Genomic DNA, 20,736 nt, shown 5'->3' with positions numbered 1-20,736 from the left:
GAAGTGTTTGTTGGTTTAATTAATTTGCCGCCAGAGAAATCTTCCTTTACTGGTTTAAATAATCCTCATAGGAAAAAAGACATTAGGGAAAATATTTGTTTTGATGTCCCCTCCAACCTCCCAGAGTTTGTCGGTTTAAATACTTTTCACCCTGTATATACTTGCTTTTATGTCTATGTGAATTTATATGTACACGACGTATGAATTAATTTGTTTAGTTTGCTGTATAATCAATTATGTATATTATGTGAATATCGCTGAGGGAATGTTAGGGGAACGTTAGGTTTTTGTCAACGAATAAGTATCGCTGGAGTAGTGGCGTCTCTGGACGCGGGAGGATGTTACGTCAGAGCGCGCGCTACACAGAGAGAGAACTCTGGTGTGAGACTTGGTGAAGTGCGGAGGCATGGATGGCGTGCACTGCACTGGAGGAGCGATTGTTTAGCGGCACGTGGCCAGTGATGAGCGTGGGCGGTGGAATTATTGGCTGCAGCAACATCAAGAACCCGCCATGCCAATATCATTTCCAATAACTCCCGTGCTCGCTAATTATCGTGGAAAGGAGCCAGCAGCAGTATCGTCGTCAGCAACTTCGTCACGGCGAGAATGGACTGAAGTAAGATTGCTGCATCACAGCTTATTGTCAACTAGTTTTGTAACAGCGTTACTCAGCTTTGTGGTGTTTTGCAAGTGAATAATTACCATCAAATTAATCAAAACTGTTTACCCGTGATTCTCCTAAAATCATTCACCAAGTAGGTTCCTGTCGTGCCCTATTGTTACAATAATCCGAGCACCGTTTATGAAAAATGAAAATTACAGTGCCAGTTAATTTTGCTTATGAAGTAAATTACTCAGTTAGATTAAAGATTTGAACTTAAAGCATTCAGTAATTTCAGTCCCACTAACTTTAAATTTGAACTTTAATCTGAGGAGATCTAATTGTTGCAAATAGTAAATCAACTAATCGAATTAAAATTATTCCTGGCACTATGAACAAAACCACTAACTAGAATTAATGAGTGAGTGCAAATATCAGTGATTATTGTAATTTGTTGTTAGGAAAGTTCTGGTTGACATTTTGACTTGCAGCCGTGCTAAAGTATAATAATTACCTTTTGATACAGTAATTATCAATTTCTACTTCCCTGTTCAGAAGTCAATAGAGTTTCTTTTAATTATTTTTTGCCATTTTCCAAAATTCATATGAAAATAGTAGACGTCATTGTGAGGTAGCGCCATTGTCAATTACAACAGTAAGTAACCATTAATCTAAGTGTTATCTTGTATGTTTTCAAAATTTCAGCTCTATTAGTTAATGATATTTCGAGTGCAAACTATTTTCTTTCTCGCTTTGTTACGTAATTGTTTTTGCTAACGTGCGTGCAGCCCTCTGTTGCCGCGCGTGTTCGAGTAATTCTCGATATTGACTGTTCGGCTCATTAATTCACCGACCGAACAGAAATTTTGCCCAAAAGGGCTGGCGACCGTATTTCTTTTAGCTATAATTATTTCAGTAACTCTTATTATTTTGTTCCGATCCACGTGGTACCCCTTCTCACTGGCACAGTACGTGAATGATAGCACAAACCTTTCGAACAACCATACTAAATCAGTAATTAAGTAGGCGGTATAAGTTGTCCTAGAAGGCATCTTGTTGTTAACCTCCCCCTCATTTATCGACTTTATATTGAATCTTCGGAACGATAGCCTTTTCAAAATTTTATTCCAATTGTTTAGGCACACGCTTACACGGTCATATATTTCTAACATTGTCGATAGAAGGGAAGGCGGACGTTACACCTTGATAAGAGCATGTCATTAGTATTTGTCGCTTTCTGTTACACGTGAAAGATGCGTCTCTCGAACAAAAGTTAGACCGAGAACAAAATACTGTGCACCTGTTCTTGGCCCCCACTGTGATGGACGGAATTCGGCTGGCATCGTATAACTCCGGAATGTTTGCGCTCGTTGCCAACTTTAGCTATGCAACATTGTTATGCATCGTAACTATAAATAGCGGTTGTGAATATAATGTTTACCCGTGTAACCTGTTGTTTGTTTGCGACTGTTAATATCATTTACAAAAATGAGCGAAGAGGCTGTACCTAATCCTTCTAGCTACTCATCATAAACTTTCGTGTCACTTTTGCGACACATTAATCCATTACATGTCCATTTCTCTTATGCGCTATAAGCTATACACCGGCTGCTATGGGAAAAGAAGGTGAGGCTTGTCTCCGTAGCGAATGTGCTACGAGCCGATCGCCTCCTTCTGCTCCCACCATCCTTCGCTAAGCACCCAAGTAAAATTAGCTTGGTCCGTATCTATGGAGACAGCATGGTAGGGGAGAGGCAACTGTAATGGTGGGCGTTTTCTTTGCATGTACCCACTGCATAGTAGGGGAGGTGTAGTTCAAGAACTGAGGACTACTCACAAACAGAACTTCTAGCTAGCGTATTAACAGGTTATGGCAGTCTCCTTCCTCTTCTTGTCTGGATCTGCATTTTCCTGGTCATGGTTGTCTTATCCATGGATGTTTAAGCCTACAAGTGCAAACCAGAATCAATCTGACGCTGGAGTTTTTTGTTTTGTTACTGTGAATGCACCACCGCACATGCACATGCTGAAACTACAGTACTGAGTGAGACCGCGTAGAAGACAGACGTTTGAAATTGTGGTACATTTTTATTTAGCAAATTTGGTAGAAATATTTTCTAAAGGGTCATTGTGACCTTCGAGTACACATTGTGTAACTCTTGTGTCGCCGAGTGTGAAGCACATTTCATGTGAAAATGGTCTGTGGGAATGACATTTTACTAATGGAAGATGCTATCCGGGAAGCACTGATAAAACAGTGAAAGTGACATAAGTGACTTTCCTGATGAAACTGATTCTGAAGCTGATGATTTTTCATCATTTGTGGACTGTATCGAAACCGATCGGTGTGCCGACTATTCGGGCAGCGCTATTTAGAATATGCTCGGTCCAGTAAGAATGGTCATTGGTGGAACACAGCTGTTCCTAATAGAAAAGGCCAGTCATTGGCCGACAACATTGTAGTTCATATTCCACTATCGTGGAAATAAGGAAAGAAAGAATGTTTCAATAATTGAGAAAATCTGAAATATTTGTGTAGTATATGCATTTCATTAAATGAATAGTATCTTCACGTAATTCAACAGCAAATAAAATCTTTAGATCCGAATCACTTTCAAGTTTCATCACTGAAAAGCTCCCATGATAGTTTTTTCTTTGCCTCGAATTTTAGGCTGATTAATACTAATATTGATCAAAAAAGTACATAGTAGAGATGAAATAAAATGTATGTGGCATGTGAGGGTGCAATTTGAATATAAAATATTTTATATTCAAGTAGTGTCTCTAAGAAGTAATTGGACGTTACTGTGACCTTGGTGTTGAGCTCCTGGTGAGAAGATTTCAGAGATGTACACTGCTTGCTGTAATATGCTGGTTTCTCCGTATCTTTCCACATGCCATGCCATCGACCATAAATTGCTTTTTCTGACTTTGGAAATGGTTTCTCATTTCCAGGCCAACAGGGTGCCCAGCACAACAGAAAATGGGGCGATGACTTATCCAAGTCACCTATTGGTCGCTACCTACTTTGCTCATCAAAGAGTGATGTGGTCCCTTCTCTACTACGAGGAGGTGTAGGTCAGTAATTTCCCTTCTCAGGGACTAGGATCTCAACCGCATTTCCAAGATCCCTCCAGTACCTTAGAGAGGGTTATGCCAGTAAAAGCCGTAATTCAGTATGTTAGTAGAGTCTGGCTATCAGTACCGAGTAAGAAAACCAGCGCGTAAACGCCTGAGATGACCGCTTCTAACGGACACAACGAACGGCTCAGCAAGCGACGGTAAACTAAGGTGGCCGCCGGTTCGGAAAAAAGTGCTGGACTTGCCCAGCGCTGAGAACGAGAACGCGTTTCTGCACAGATGCCAAGCTACACTGGCAGAAAAAAATCGTAAGACCAAAAAATAATTAAAACAGAATAACTAAACTTCGAGAATACATTTGTCTAGATAAGTAAATGATTTTCTAAGTAAGTAAGTGATCAACATTGGAAGATCACAGATTATTGCACACGCGAGGAAAAGTCACTGCAAATGTGAAATGCTGGTACAGGAATAACTGGTGTAAGCACTAGAATGTTGAATGGAAATATGAAAACGGCCATAGATTGCGTTGTACAGGTGTCGAATGTAGGTTTGTGGGATGGAGTTTCATGCCTGTTCCTCTTGATAAACCCTGAGGAAGGCGTCGTCCAACAGTCACCGAAACGTCGGAATTGTATAGCTGACAATGCGGTCCTAAACCCAGAATAATTTTATTGACTAATACAGTGACACTTAATGCTGGTTGTGGATGACGCTGCACTTGTCGTCCGATGATGTCGCATATGTGCTCGTTTGGAAACAGATCTGGTGATCGAACAAAGCCAAGGTAAGATGTTCACACTCTATAGAGTATTTTGAGTTACATCAGCGGTATGTGGGCGAGTGTTATTCTTTTGGAAAAATACCCCTGGAATGCTCTTATGAATGGCAGCACAATGGGTCGAATCACCAGACTCACGTACAAACTGGCAGTCAGGGTGCGTGGGATAACCACTAGTGTGCTCCTGCTGTCATACAAAATGGATCCCCGAACTATCACTCCAGTTAGAGGTAAGTGTGTTGGTTGCAAGTTGGTTGCAGGTCCTCAACCGACCTCCTAACAAACACATGGCCATCAATGGCACCGAGAAAGGATCCGCTTTCATCAGAAACCTCATCATACCTCCGTCCTGCCATTGAAAGAGCTTTCGCTTGACACCACTGAAGTGGGTGGCTTGCAACCAGTGAAATGCTTGCTACAGAGCGTCCAGCTCGGAGCTCAGAGCTGTCCTCAAAGTAATCGATTTGTAACAGTTCGCTGTGCCACTTTGGTGCCATCTGCTGCTCAGATAGCTGCTAGAGATGCAGTACGATGCGCCAGAGCTATACACCAAACGCGACAGTCTTCCCTCTGGGTAATGCCACGTGGTCTTCAGGAGCCCGGTCTTCTTGTGATCGTACATTCTCGTGATCACCGCTGATAGCAGCCATGTACAGTGGCTACATTTTTGGCAAGTCTTTCTACAATATCGTAGAACGAACATCCAGCTTGTAGTAGCCCCGTTACACGATCTCGTTCAAACTGACAAGCGGAGGCCACGACGTTTGGAAGGCGGATTTACTGCAAACTTCGTACACTCGTAGTACTCCATGATAACAACAAAATGTGTAAGCAGTAGCGCGTACTTCTCAAGCGTTAGTGAGAAAATCGCAAGATAATCTCGGTCGTCAAGTACATGCCAGTGCGTGGCCATTTTTACCAGACGGCGGCAGCCGAGTGGTTAGCGTCCCTGTAACCGTTGGATCGCTGGTCCGAGTCTCGTTCGTGAGTTTTTTTTCCAATACAGTCATTTTCTTTACTATTTATATTACAGTCGGTATAATGGGGAAAATACGTGTAATCGGATGAAATTTTATTAAATTTTCAATGTTATTTGGCATTCTACAAATTTATATTATAACAAATAATATAATATTCATAATTATCAACTAGTAAACGACCAAACGCGTAAAGCGATACTGAAAATGTATGCTTATTCGTGTCTTCAAAATTGTTCGTGTTTAATCGAACGAGAACGAGAAACTGCTTCTCGTGAAAACGCTACTAAAATACACTCGATACTGCATGACCAATTATCAGATCCGATATTTAAGGAAATGCTGCGTTTATGCATGGTTTGCTTCTAAATTATCGGCTGAAAGTGAGGTTTTTGAAAATGTTAACGAGGTTTGTTTTTCCACGGAAAACCTCAAAAGATCTTGCGTTAGCGGAAACATAGCATTTACTTAATGCTGCTGGTGCCGTTTAACTTTGTGGTTCAAATGGCTCTGAGCACTATGGGACTAAACATCTGTGGTCATCAGTCCCCTAGAACTTAGAACTACTTAAACCTAACTAACCTAAGGACATCACACACATCCATGCCCGAGGCAGGATTCGAACCTGCGACCGTAGCAGTCGCGCGGTTCCGGACTGAGCGCCTAGAACCGCTAGACCGCCGCGGCCGGCGTTTAACTTTATGTTTTATATGTTTTTACGAAAAATACCATCCTGCAACTTGTAATGTCGAAAGCGACGATTAATTTGTACATCTTTAGAGTGCCGTCTGTGCCGGTCAAAACTTGGAGGTAACAAGTCTTTTCGGGCTTCTTCCAGGTATGAGGGATTTCTTAAATCACGGACAAGCATACATTTTTAGTATCACTTTATGCGTTTGGTCGTTTACTAGTCGATAGTTGTGGATATTATATTATTTGTGATACTAAAAATTTGTAGACTGCCAAATAACATTGTAAATTTAATAAAAGTTCATCCGATTACACTTATTTTTCCCATTATATCAATTGTAATATAAATAGTAAATAAAATGACTGCGTTAGAAATAAAAAAACTGACGAACGGGACTCGATCCAGCGATCCAGCCATTACACTGCTTGGACGCTAACCACTTTTTTTTCCAATTTGGTCGTTGTGTTTGGTCGTTGCGGACGTCACATGACATCCGGTCATGTTCGTTTGTTCATCCTTCCATTCAGTTTTTTATTACAGAGGCCAACCAGCTCTCTGACCGAACACGCTGAGCTACCGTGCCGGCTATACATTTTACAGTTCAGGTCAGTTTTGAACTCACGACCCTCCATGCAACAGTCTAGTTTCATAACCATTACACCACAGTGACTGTGCCACTCGGCTGCCGCCGCTTCATGGTAAAAATGGCTACGCACAGATATATGCTTGATGACCGAGAAGTCTCTAACGACTGAGAAGTACGCGCTACTGCTTACACATTTTGTTGTCCTCATGGAGTACTACGAGTGTACGAAGTTTGCAGTTAATCCGCCTTCCCAACGTCGTGGCCTCCCATTGTGAGTGAGGTGTTGACAAACGTAACTAACGCTCACGACCGTTACAGCTTGTATTTAAAGCAAACCTGATCTGCATCCTCATACTACTAGCGCGTGTCTTACGCAAATGGCGCAAAACCTGAGTAGACTTCATCTCCGACATCTAGAAACACGCCTACTAACTGTTGTTTAAGTCGCATAAATCACTGTTGGTGTTGCAATTTTTTCCCGGCAGTGAATTTGGCGCTATCTGTAGCTGTTTCGATTGCTGACAATTGACACCTTTCATCCCGGTTTTTAACGGGTTTGGGGTGCTGCGACGTGTACGTTACGAAGGTCCGGACGCAGTAGCTAATTTCCCTCCTCACACACCCACGCAGTGGAATATTCTGCTCTGTCAAAAAGTTGCATTATGTACTAAAGGCTCTCGAATATGCAAGTGAGGTGAGCGTAAAGTTTTGAAGCCTAGGTTATTTCTGAGTGGTTGAAATATTTGGTGGGAAAAGAAAATAGCTTAAAATGTGGGAGGATAAGTAGACAAAAAGCAAATAACATTGTAAAATATGTGATACACACTCGTCAGTAAGCATGTGGAAAAAGTAAAGACCAATATATTGGTTGTCAATTAATTTAAAAGTATTCAAAGACACGAAAGGATATCATTCAGCAAATGAGGAGGCTAACCCATGACAGGCAAGCAAGCCAGCAGCGACTCTACAGCAGAGAAAATGAAGGCTGCAAGATCTTAGTGGCGATGTCATGCAGTGAGCATACGAAGAATTACAACTGTATTTACTCCAACATATATGTTTGCCAGCAGTGTTCGGAAGTGTGAGGTTGTGTAATCAGATCAACACACGAGAATTTCTATTGACAGCGTTGTCGCCAAAATTTAAATATTGCAAGCTTATTGCATCGGTTTAAAATGTGTAGAACCTGAGGCTTATAACTGACTTACCACGGCAATAACAAAGCGTTGAGAGTTATTGTAATAGGAGCCACAGTGGTGAACTGATTTTGACAGTGTTGGCAGACATACTGAAGCGCGAATCTTTACAAATCGTTCCGAATATCCTCTATCTGTAAACAGCTTTCTGTATCTCGTGAATATTTCACCCGCGTTTAGAGATCCAACTTTCAAACCTTCGTTGGGTGAGTATCACAGGTTGAATGGATTTAATCAATAGTGGATGATAGTTAATAATACCCATGAAGCCATGTAGTTTGCGTTCAGTTTGGCAGTGTTCTGTACTTTCATGCAATGTGGATTGTCACCTAATCGTAGCTGATTGCATGGCGACAGTTACAATGAAGCCTCGTTGTCCGCTGGACTGCTGTTCCTGCATAACTGAGTCTTCTGCGCCACTAGTACTGTACTCCATTGCTAACCTGAAGAACTATGAGCACCTGTTCATCTATCTACACTGAAGCACATTTCTTCTACTGAACTATGTGCTAATTGTGAAACACATTTGTGTGTGTGTGTGAAATCTTATGGGACTTAACTGCTAAGGTCATCAGTCCCTAAGCTTACACACTACTTAACCTAAATTATCCTAAGGACAAACACACACACCCATGCCAAAGGGAGGACTCGAACCTCCGCCGGGGCCAGCCGCACAGTCCATGACTGCAGCGCCTCAGACCGCTCGGCTAATCCTGCGCGAAACACATTTCTTTTAGTAACAATTGCCCTTAGCTCTGAAGGTCTGCATTTTAGAGCCCAAATTTTTTGCAATTTTTTTCTATTTCTATTCATACTATCCCCTGAAAAATATCGAAGCCAAAGAGATACGTGTTTGAAAGTATCAAAGAAACAAGTGCTCACAGCTCTTAACGATATTCGTTTTAGAGCCTATATTTAATAGAGATTTTTTTCTTGGTTTGGTCCATACTGCCACCTCTGGAAGTTGTCTACCCCATTGTTTTAGCAGCAACAATACAAGTGCATGTATTCAACTGTCAGAATTATCAGAACGATTTTCGCTTATAACTTTCGACTCAGTCGTTTCCCGACCAAGGTCCTTACCTCAAATTTATACATTTACCCTTCTCCATCCCAGAAAGTTTGGAACAACATCACGGAAGACCCTGTGCAGACAGAAGACATATTTTTTTAACGGAACTTGTTGGTAAATGGTGGGAAACAACCTAACAAATCGCTCAAGTCCATACAGCCTGAAATGAAAAAAAAGGGTATGATATTTTTACCTCAATATGAATTCTGAAATGTTGAAATGTATTCAGCCGACTATTCGAATGCACTTGCCTATGACTGTCATAGGGACCTCTAAGGAGATTATAATTTAGATATACAGTTTTATGGAGGTGTGTTGGATGGAACATGAGTAGCAGAAATTTTCTTTTACATCATCGAGTTTTTTAAATGTGAGGGAACAGCAAAAAATTAATTAATGTTTTTTTATTCCGCAAAATTGCATAAATTATTCGCGCCGTTGGCGATTTCACCAGCTGTCGAAGCGATATGCACAGGACGAACGTGTGATGTTTTCGCGCGTCAGTGTCCGTAATGCGAGCAAATGTTTCCTGGCGGGTTCCATGTGTGGAGCAGAGTCACAGCAGTGTCGCTACAAAATAACAGGGGAACGAAAACACTTGTTCCGGTACATTTCTTGTACACGAAATACGTTTCATCATACTCGTTTGGTATTTTTTTGCATCTGTTAGTTTGTTGCAGCGAGTATTAAAATTCTGTCACTGCAAATCACGGGTTGAAACTGATATTACAAAACTCACTTTAAATATTAAAATAGGTTGATGAAATGGCACTCATTGGAAATTTTGTGTTGTTTTGAGGGAAACAGTCGACTGACTATTTCGACACAGGTGACGCATCTATGCAATATTAAAACTTATCTTTTAAGGCGACTGTAAATTCCATTTCACACTCTGTTTCATTGCAGTTTATATTATTATTTTTTTAGTCACACGTATTTGTGTGTTGTAGAGTTAAGATAATAACTTATAAATAAACACATGGCTAAATAAACATTATAAATGATGTTGAGGTTAATTGATAGCTATGTCCACATGCTCTCATGTCTCTAACCTTGTACAAAGATAGTTATGAATCTTTAGAGCTCTTTAAATGAGATTATGCTCCATTGATGGTACAATAGACGAACAATAACCAGATGACACTCATGGGAAGTTTTTCCGTAACGGTTCATCTAACCAAACACCGATTTAAAGGGGAAGAACATAAGAGGGTGATGGAGAGGGGAAGCGGTGAGGGTCCTTTCGGGATCTGGCCATCTTGGAGGCTAGTCGTGTGCACCTGATCCAAAGAATGTGTGCTGTTCTACATGTATATAATTCAGTAATAAGAAAGATAGCTTTATTATTGGATAGTTCTCATGCTGAAGGTGTAGGTCAAGTTTTGCTGGACGAATAAGATGAACGTACCAGATCACCAACTTTTTGAAACCTAATTCTAATCTGGCTTAGGTGACAACATTTAAGATTGTTTTGTAAAGACTTCACTAAAAAAGACACCATAGTTCCTGTGAATGGGCCAGACAATAGTGCTGATAGAGATACGGTATAAAATGTGACCTGGCAAAGGTTCCATCAGCATCGGGAAATACGAATGTTAGTATTTAATTTGTTCTCAGACGCCGTGAATGACCTCTACTAAAATTTCTGGCAGCAGACTTATTTTTCAGGTGGGCTTGGAGCTTATGTCGGGTGCAGGGTAACAAAATAGCTCCTATTGATTCTCTCAGTAGATGGGATTATACTAGGCATGGCTTTCACCTCCGAGCAAAAGGTACTGATAAACTGACTGGGCTAACATCAGAAAACCTAAGGTGGGTTGAGGACCGGGTTGGGAGGAGCTCTGATAAAAGTGATAAAGTACCAGTGTTTACATATGTCAGAGCTTTTACTTTCACAAGTCCGTCTTCATCACATCGATTTATTTGCACTTTATGATCGGTTTCGGCTTATCGAAATCTTCAGATCTGTTGTAAATATAAATATTGTGTTAGCGACCATGTTCAGTTAATTAAGATTAAGTCTATACAAGTCTTTGTGATGCATGAAATATAAAATATAAAATATTTATAGCCATGTATGGCAGTCGCACATAACGTTAAAATTTTCCGATATGAACCATTTTGAACAAATGGCTCAAATGGCTCTGAGCACTATCCGACTTAACTTCTGAGGTCATCAGTCGCCTAGAACTTAAAGCTAATTTAACCTAACTAACCTGACATCAGACACATCCATGCCCGAGGCAGGATTCGAACCTGCGACCGTAGCGGTCGCTCGGTTCCAGACTGTAGCGCCTAGAACCGCACGGCCACTCCGGCCGGCGAGTGATGTACATACTTGGTTTGATACTTCAGGTATCTCTGCAAATAACAGATACGATATTCCACTTCTAAATAAATAGTAGTTTGGATTATTGAAAGATGAATTACATCGTGAACCTATTACTAAAGTCATTGGTGTAATGGCTAAAATGTGAGCACTGAACACTGAATCAGGACGTCTAGCGCGCAGACAAAAGGAGTGAAGCAGTATGCTGAATTCTGCTGTTAAAAAACTGTACAGTATGTTACTGAAGCCAAGAGTAATGTAGTTTCTACCGTTCAATAGCACAATCTAGCTCAAAAATGGCTCTGAGCACTATAGGTCTTAATTTTTGAGGTCATCTGTACCCTACAACTTAGAACTACTTAATCCTAACTAACCTAAGGACGTCACACACATCCATGCCCGACGCAAGGTTCGAACCTGCGACCGTAACGGTCGCGTGGTTCCAGACTGAAGCGCCTAGAACCGCTCGTCCATTGTAACGGTATATATGACTGCCATACATGGCTATAAATATTTTAAATTTTCTATTTCATGCATCACTAAGACTTGTATACAATTATTCTTAATTAATTGAACCTGGTCACTTACACAATGTTTATACACTACTGGAAATGGAAAAAAGAACACATTGACACCGGTGTGTCAGACCCACCATACTTGCTCCGGACACTGCGAGAGGGCTGTACAAGCAATGATCACACGCACGGCACAGCGGACACACCAGGAACCGCGGTGTTGGCCGTCGAATGGCGCTAGCTGCGCAGCATTTGTGCACCGCCGCCGTCAGTGTCAGCCAGTTTGCCGTGGCATACGGAGCTCCATCGCAGTCTTTAACACTGGTAGCATGCCGCGACAGCGTGGACGTGAACCGTATGTGTAGTTGACGGACTTTGAGCGAGGGCGTATAGTGGGCATGCGGGAGGCCGGGTGGACGTACCGCCGAATTGCTCAACACGTGGGGCGTGAGGTCTCCACAGTACATCGATGTTGTCGCCAGTGGTCGGCGGAAGGTGCACGTGCCCGTCGACCTGGGACCGGACCGCAGCGACGCACGGATGCACGCCAAGACCGTAGGATCCTACGCAGTGCCGTAGGGGACCGCACCGCCACTTCCCAGCAAATTAGGGACACTGTTGCTCCTGGGGTATCGGCGAGGACCATTCGCAACCGTCTCCATGAAGCTGGGCTACGGTCCCGCACACCGTTAGGCCGTCTTCCGCTCACGCCCCAACATCGTGCAGCCCGTCTCCAGTGGTGTCGCGACAGGCGTGAATGGAGGGACGAATGGAGACGTGTCGTCTTCAGCGATGAGAGTCGCTTCTGCCTTGGTGCCAATGATGGTCGTATGCGTGTTTGGCGCCGTGCAGGTGAGCGCCACAATCAGGACTGCATACGACCGAGGCACACAGGGCCAACACCCGGCATCATGGTGTGCGGAGCGATCTCCTACACTGGCCGTACACCACTGGTGATCGTCGAGGGGACACTGAATAGTGCACGGTACATCCAAACCGTCATCGAACCCATCGTTCTACCATTCCTAGACCGGCAAGGGAACTTGCTGTTCCAACAGGACAATGCACGTCCGCATGTATCCCGTGCCACCCAACGTGCTCTAGAAGGTGTAAGTCAACTACCCTGGCCAGCAAGATCACCGGATCTGTCCCCCATTGAGCATGTTTGGGACTGGATGAAGCGTCGTCTCACGCGGTCTGCACGTCCAGCACGAACGCTGGTCCAACTGAGGCGCCAGGTGGAAATGGCATGGCAAGCCGTTCCACAGGACTACATCCAGCATCTCTACGATCGTCTCCATGGGAGAATAGCAGCCTCCATTGCTGCGAAATGTGGATATACACTGTACTAGTGCCGACATTGTGCATGCTCTGTTGCCTGTGTCTATGTGCCTGTGGTTCTGTCAGTGTGATCATGTGATGTATCTGACCCCAGGAATGTGTCAATAAAGTTTCCCCATCCTGGGACAATGAATTCACGGTGTTCTTATTTCAATTTCCAGGAGTGTATTTACAGTAGTTCTGAAGATGACGATAAGCCAAAACCAGTCATAAAGTGTAAAGAAATCTATGTGATTAAAAGGGACTTGTGAAAATAAAAGTGCTATAAATAAAATGATCGCGGACTCATATAGAGTCTTTATATCTTCAGTTGATACGTAGGAGCAGCACATTTTTTTTAGGATAGGGAAAAGAGAAAGAAATAAAGTCTTAATAGAGGTTAAGATTGAAACAAACCTTCACCATGAGGAAGGAAGTAAGCAAAATAATTTCAGGTTATTGCAGCACCATAATCAGCTATTGGTTAAAAAATTTCAGCAATCATCAGAAATTTTATTTCCACACATTATGTCAGGCAATACAACACGCCAGCTATCTTTATATCAAGAACTATGAAGTACAGTTAATGAAATACTTATCTGCATTGGTGAATTAGAGTAATCAAACCCAGCTGACATAATCTACCTGACTGATCGTCATGTGACTCTGTTGTAGATGTATTAAGTGCTACAAGATATAGGTTAGCATATCAGTTTTTACAGCAGTAATGGAAAAACGAGACGTTGTTTCATTCATCATGAATTTTCATAAATTTAAGAACATAGACATTCATAAATTTTACCAAGCGCGGGATACAGAATTATGAGCGTCAGAAGTGGAATTCATATTAAATCCTACGTAATTGTATGTTTATATGCAGCTCCTGGAGGTAATTTTAATGTGTCTGTAAATCTCCTGGTAGCTCTATAGGCCTAGTTAATAGTAAAACACAAAGAAATAGTGAGTGCTGATGATTTAAATGTAGATTTTCTTAAAAGCTCTTCCAAAAGGAATATGTTGCAATTAGTAATTTTACCATTCAATTAATTCCTGCATTAAACATCCCAAATAGGGTAGTTAATCGCTCAAGAGCATCCATTGGTAATATCTTTATAGAAAGGCCCAAGAACTAAATTGCACTACATAACCAATAGTCAATGGCTGGTCAGACGACGACATTAAGTTCCTTTTCGTGAAAAATTGATACTGATCAGGATATGAAATCTACTAAATCTCAGTTCAAAACGGGGCTTAATTTCCCAAAAGTGTACTATTTTAACAAACTCCTCAAAGTCATGAACTGGAGCGGCGTACAAATGTGTATAGCATGAATAAAAAATTTGGTACTTTTATAAATAAATCCCGCGCCTTTTTAAAAAATTGTTTTCTCCCAAAACTAGATGAGATTAAACCAGTCCATAAAGAAGCGAAGGATTAGTCAAGGATTAAAAGCATCCCGTAAGAGAAAAAGGAATCTATGTCAGAAATAGCTCTGATATTGATGCTACAGCTGGGTACGTCACATAATGCAAAATATTCGAGACACTAATACAGACAACGGAACAAGTGGGTTACGAAAAAAGATACACCAGGTAACAAAATAAAGATCATATGGGATAAAGTGTAAAAGGAGAGTGGTATAAATACAGATGAAGAAGAACAGATACCGTTAACAGTGATACACTGCTAAGAGACGTGTGGAGTGTTCCAAAACTCTTTAACCAGTGTTTCACGACTGTTACGAGAAAGACGTGGCTGTTAGTGTCAGGAGATGGTGTCATGAGTATCTCAGACCAGTCATCATTCATAACTACAACTGTGACCCTCACTACGCCAGCGGAAGTAATATCCTCCATAAAATCCGTAAAATAATCATTAATAAGCTTGTGGATATGATAAGATATTAAAAAGTGTTCAACAGTGTGCGAATCGATAGGTTGCGATACGCCCGCACAGGCTGATCTACACTACTGGCCATTAAAATTGCTACACCAAGAAGAAATGCAGATGATTAATGGGTATTCATTGGACAAATATATTATACTAGAACTGACATGTGATTACATTTTCACGCAGTTTGGGTGCATAGATCCTGAGAAATCAGTACCCAGAACAACCACCTATGGCTTCAACACGATACCACAATTCATCAAGAGTAGTGACTGGCCTATTGTGACGAGCGAGTTCCTCGGCCACCATTGACCAGACGTTTTCAGTTGGTGAGAGATCTGGAGAATGTGCTGGCCAGGGCAGCAGTCGAACATTTTCTGTGTCCAGAAAGGCCCGTACAGGACCTTCAACATGCGGTCGTGCCTAATCCTGCTGAAATGTAGGGTTTCGCAGGGATCAAATGAAGGGTAGAGCCACGGGTCGTAACACATCTGAAACGTAACGTCCACTGTTCAAAGTGCCATCAATGCGAACAAGAGGTGTCCGAGACGTGTAACCAATGGCACCCCATATCATCACGCCGGGTGATACGCCAATATGGCGATGACGAATACACGCTTCCAATGTGCATTCACCGCGATGTCACCAAACACGTATGCGACCATCATGATGCTGTAAACAGAACCTGGATTCATCCGAAAAAAATGACGTTTTGCCTTTCGTGCACCCAGGTTCGTCATTGAATACAACATCGTAGGCCCTCTTGTCTGTCTGTCAAGGGTAACCGCAGCCATGGTCTCCGAGCTAATAGTCCATGCTGCTGCAAATGTCGTCGAACTGTTAGTGCAGATGGTTGTTGTCTTGCAAACGACCCCATCTGTTGACTCAGGGATCGAGACGTGGCTGCACGATCCGTTACTGCCATGCGGATGAGATGCCTTTCTTCTCGACTGCTAGTGATACGAGGCCGTTGGGATCCAGCACGGCGTTCCGTATTACCCTCCTGAACCCACCGATTCCATATTCGGCTAACACTCATCGGATCTCAACCAACGCGAGCAGCAATGTCGCGATACGATAAACGGCACTCGCGATAGGCTACAATCCAACCTTTATCAAAGTCGGAAACGTGATGGTACGCATTTCTCCTCCTTACACGAGGCATCACAACAGCGGTTCACCAGGCAATGCCGGTCAACTGCTGTTTGTGTATGAGAAATCGGTTGGAAACACTCCTCATGTCAGCACGTTGTAGGTGTCGCCACCGGCGCCAACCTTGTGTGGCCGGCCGCGGTGGTCGTGCGGTTCTAGGCGCTCCAGTCCGGAGCCGCGCTGCTGCTACGTCGCAGGTTCGAATCCTGCCTCGGGCATGGATGTGTGTGATGTTCTTAGATTAGTTAGGTTTAATTAGTTCTAAGTTCTAGGGGACTGATGACCACAGCAGTTGAGTCCCATAGTGCTCAGAGCCATTTGAACCATTTTTTGAACCAACCTTGTGTGAATGCTCTGAAAAGCTAATGGGTTGCATATCACAGCATCTTCTTCCTGTCGGCTAAATTTCGCGTCTGTAGCACGTCATCTTCGTGATGTAGCAATTTTAATGGCCAGTGGTGTATGGAGCGCGGGTCGTGCAGCTTGAGAAGCGTCGAGGAGGGTCCTGGTATCGGCCGGCTGCCGTGTGCAGTGACGAGACCAGAGGTCGCGGTGAGGTTAGCGCGGAGCATTAGTTTTCAGTTTGACTTGCTAGCTGGATGTGAGGCCCCATGTAGCAGATCCTGTGATTCGTTGCCGATTTTGTCACCTGAAGACACTGGTCATGTTTCCCAGAAGGACGTGGGGAAGGAAACTCAGCGGACCGACTCGGTCGTGCTCTGGCGGGAGCAGGTAGGACGAAGCCGTTTGCTGCACTGCCCGAGCCTCAAACAACTCCTGGAGTTTTTTCTTCAGCTGACACCTCACGTGATATTCCCGGTGAGCACGATCGGAAACTCTCATATTTCTCGAGACTAACTTTAACCGAGCAAGGGTCATTTCTGAGTGGTCTCTGCGCCTCAGTGTTTGGTGTTCTCAGTGCCACTGCTGTTGCTCTGTTTTGGTCATTACTCCGTGACGCAACATAGCGATGTGTGTTGCCTCTCGGTTCGCTCCCCAGGTCAGGCTCCTAATATAGGAGTTCATGCTTGCCGCCCACGTGCTGTCTCCAAATGTAAAAGTAATGGCCTGCGTTATCGTGCTGGACACTTATAACTGCTTACCGGTGGGTCGCACTGGTGCCACATTTGCCATACAGTTTAATAAATTATTGTGGTGAAGTTGGTTACACTTTATTCCTTTCCTGTGTATTTATGTTTTATTTATTTTTATTATTAATCGTTTCGCTGATTGCCTGCCTGAGCTGACATGTCTATTGAAATTTAAATCTCGCTGCATTACATAGAAATACGGGAAAACCATTAACTGTTATCGCCTGACAATAAAAGCGTTCTCGCACAGCCCGGAGGAAGTCCTCTAGCCGGATTTTCAGTAATACCTACCAACACGGGCTGTGTTCTGTTGCGTGTGCCAGCACATGAATTTGTTTCGGTTCCGCGAAACAAATTTGTTGGCGTTTGAACTCATTCCGATTTACAGGGATTAAGTGGACGGGGTCCTTTCCAACCTGCCAAATTTATTACCTCGGTTTAACAGGATTCCTTATTACAAACCACTCCAAGGGCAACGCTGTCACATTGTTTAGCGACTTGCAACTGACATGTAAATTTCGCATTCACGATGTCAGTTTGCCTATATAATTACCTGGTACAGCTTCCTCTATCTCTGCCCTCCCCCCCTTTCCCCCCCCCCCCCCCTTGATCACAGCTTGTGTAATTGATAACTATATACTGAAAAGCCAAAGAAACTGGTACAATTGACTAATATTGTGGAGGCCCCCGCGAACACGCAGAAATGCCGCAACACTACCTGGCATGGACTCGATTAATGGCTGAAGTAATGCTGGAGGGAACTGACACCATGAATCCTGCAGGGCTGTCCATTAATCCCTAGGAGTACAGGAGTACGAGGGAGTGGAGACCTCTTCTGAACAGCACGTCGCAAGGCATTCCAGATATTCTTAATAATGTTAATGTCTGGGGTTTTTGGTGGCCAGCAGAAGTGTTTGAACTCAGAAGAGTGTTCTTGGAGCCACTCTGTAGCAATTCTGGACGTGTGGGGTGTCACATTGTCCTGTTGGAATTGCCAAAGTCCGTCGGAATGCACAATGGACATGAATGGATGCAGGTGATAAGAAGGGATTGCTTACGTACGTGTCACATGTCACAGTTGTATCTAGACGTATCGGGGTCCCATATCACTCCAACTGCAAAGTCCCACACCATTACAGAGCCCCCACCAGCTTGAACAGTTCCCTGCTGACATGCAGGGTCCATGGATTAATGAGATTATCTCTATACCCGTACACGTCCATCCGCTCGATAAAATTTGAAATGAGACTCGTAGCATCAGGCAACATGTTTCCAGTCTTCAACAGTCCAATGTCGGTGTTGTCGGGTCCAGGCGAGGCGTAAAGCTTTGTGTCGTGCGGTCATCAAGGGTACACGAGTCGGCCTTCAGCTCCGAAAGCCCACATCGATAATGTTTCGTTGAATGGTTCGCACGCTGACACTTGTTGGTAGCCCAGCAGTGAAATCTGTAGCAGTTTGCGGAAGGGTTGCACTTCTGTAACGCTGAACGTTTATCTTCACTCGTCGTTGATCCCGATCTTGCATGATCTTTTTCCGACCGCAGCGATGTCGGTGATTGATTCCTGATATTCACGGTACACTTGTGAAACGGTCGTAAGGGAAAATCGCCACTTCATTGCTACCCCGGAGATGCTGTGTCCCATCGTTTGTGCGGCGACTTTAACACCACGTTCAAACTCACTTAAATCTTGATAAGCTGCCATCGTAGCAGCAGTGACCGATCTAACAACTGCGCATACACTTCTTGTCTTATATAGGCGTTGCATCACAGTGCCGTAATCAGCCTGTTTACATATCTTTGTATTTGAATACACATGCCCATACCAGTTCCTTTGACGCCTCAGTGTGTTAAGTATCTGCACAGTCATATGTGTCTCCTACGTGAGCTCTGGAAGGTGAGAGCTGGGAATTCTGAGAACTTCGATTTGTTAACTGTCTTTAGTTCGGGCTAGTGGCGGCGGGCACTGTGTATAAATTGTGTTTACATTGTGTTTTAAATCCGGTTTGCTAAAATTCAATCGGTCAAAGCTTAGCTAAGTTGCGGCCCCGAGACTTTTGGTATTCTCACTCACAACTTTAGTATTAATCTTATTAACTCCCAGGTGTTAATGGTAGTAGGTGAGTTCTTGGGCTCTCATGAACTTACTGAATCTCAGGTTTTGGTATTTTTAAATGTTGTCAATGTTGGCAAATCAGATTCATTTTGTATTAAGCAGTGATACATTTCATTTTTTAAATGATGTGGCTTCCACAGTTAAATTACTTTCACGTTTCAGTAGTGATAAATCTCTAACCTACTCAACTTTTGTAGCTTCATCTGTGTTTCACTTAATGTCTTTGGACGAAAATAAATGTTGTTCTGAAACTTGACACTGTTTTCGGTGCCGTTTAATCTCATCCTTCCCCTAGTCCTTCTACTTACAAGCAACCGGACGCGAAATCTTGCGGAACAGAGTGTGCTTCTGAATTTTGTAACATACTAGCGAATGTGTCAATGCTTTGCTACTGGCAACTGGATATACGTCCTGATCTGTGGTGTCCCTGAGAATTGTGTCAGAACGAAAATTTCAGCTCTTCATTGAGACTCATACTCTCTGAAGATACAGAACTAGATATTGTAAAATATCACGTAGAATGTCAATTAAACAGACTCCTTTCTTTTCGTTCTTGGCTGTTATTGTATTTTAGGATTTTTAAAACTTTTTTTACAGAATACAACTACGAAACTTCGGAGTATGGAACATATGTCGCTCTTGTGCTAACAGTACAAACTGACTTTCTGCACTGCCAGTTCGAGAAAGGGCAATAACAAATGTCCACGAGAAAAACTCTTATCGACGAATTGTTTAAGTGCCCCACTGCCACACTTAAAATCGACTGTGCGGAAGAAAACAAAACAGCAAACACACACACACACACGCGCACACACACACACACACACACACACACACACACACACACATATATATATATATATATATATATATATATATATATATAGTGTTTACAATTGTTGTTTAGAGAAATATATACTATAAGTCTTCCTAATAGCATAGGAGTTCAGTTTTAAATTTTGTGATTTAGGTTCAAATGGCTCTGAGCACTATGGGAATTAACAGCTGTGGTCATCAGTCCCGTAGAACTTAGAAGTACTTAAACCTAACTAACCTAAGGACATCACACACATCCATGCCCGAGGCAGGATTCGAACCTGCGACCGTAGCAGTCGCGCGGTTCCGGATTGCGCGCCTAGAACCGCGAGACCACCGCGGCCGGAAAATTTTTGTGATCCTGTGTAGTAAGAGTTAGTGAAAGTGCATTTACAACTGACGATGGTAAGAACACTCTGATCGTAAATTAGTTCCAAAGTATTTGAATATCTGACCTCATTATTCTTACTGTAAACTAAACCTTGATTCGCTTTAAGTGAATGGTTATATCGGTTAGGATCGTT

The sequence above is a fragment of the Schistocerca cancellata genome, chromosome 3, assembly GCF_023864275.1.
Source record: "Schistocerca cancellata isolate TAMUIC-IGC-003103 chromosome 3, iqSchCanc2.1, whole genome shotgun sequence".
In the NCBI taxonomy this organism is placed as follows: domain Eukaryota; kingdom Metazoa; phylum Arthropoda; class Insecta; order Orthoptera; family Acrididae; genus Schistocerca; species Schistocerca cancellata.
Note: the sequence above shows the minus strand (reverse complement) of the source record.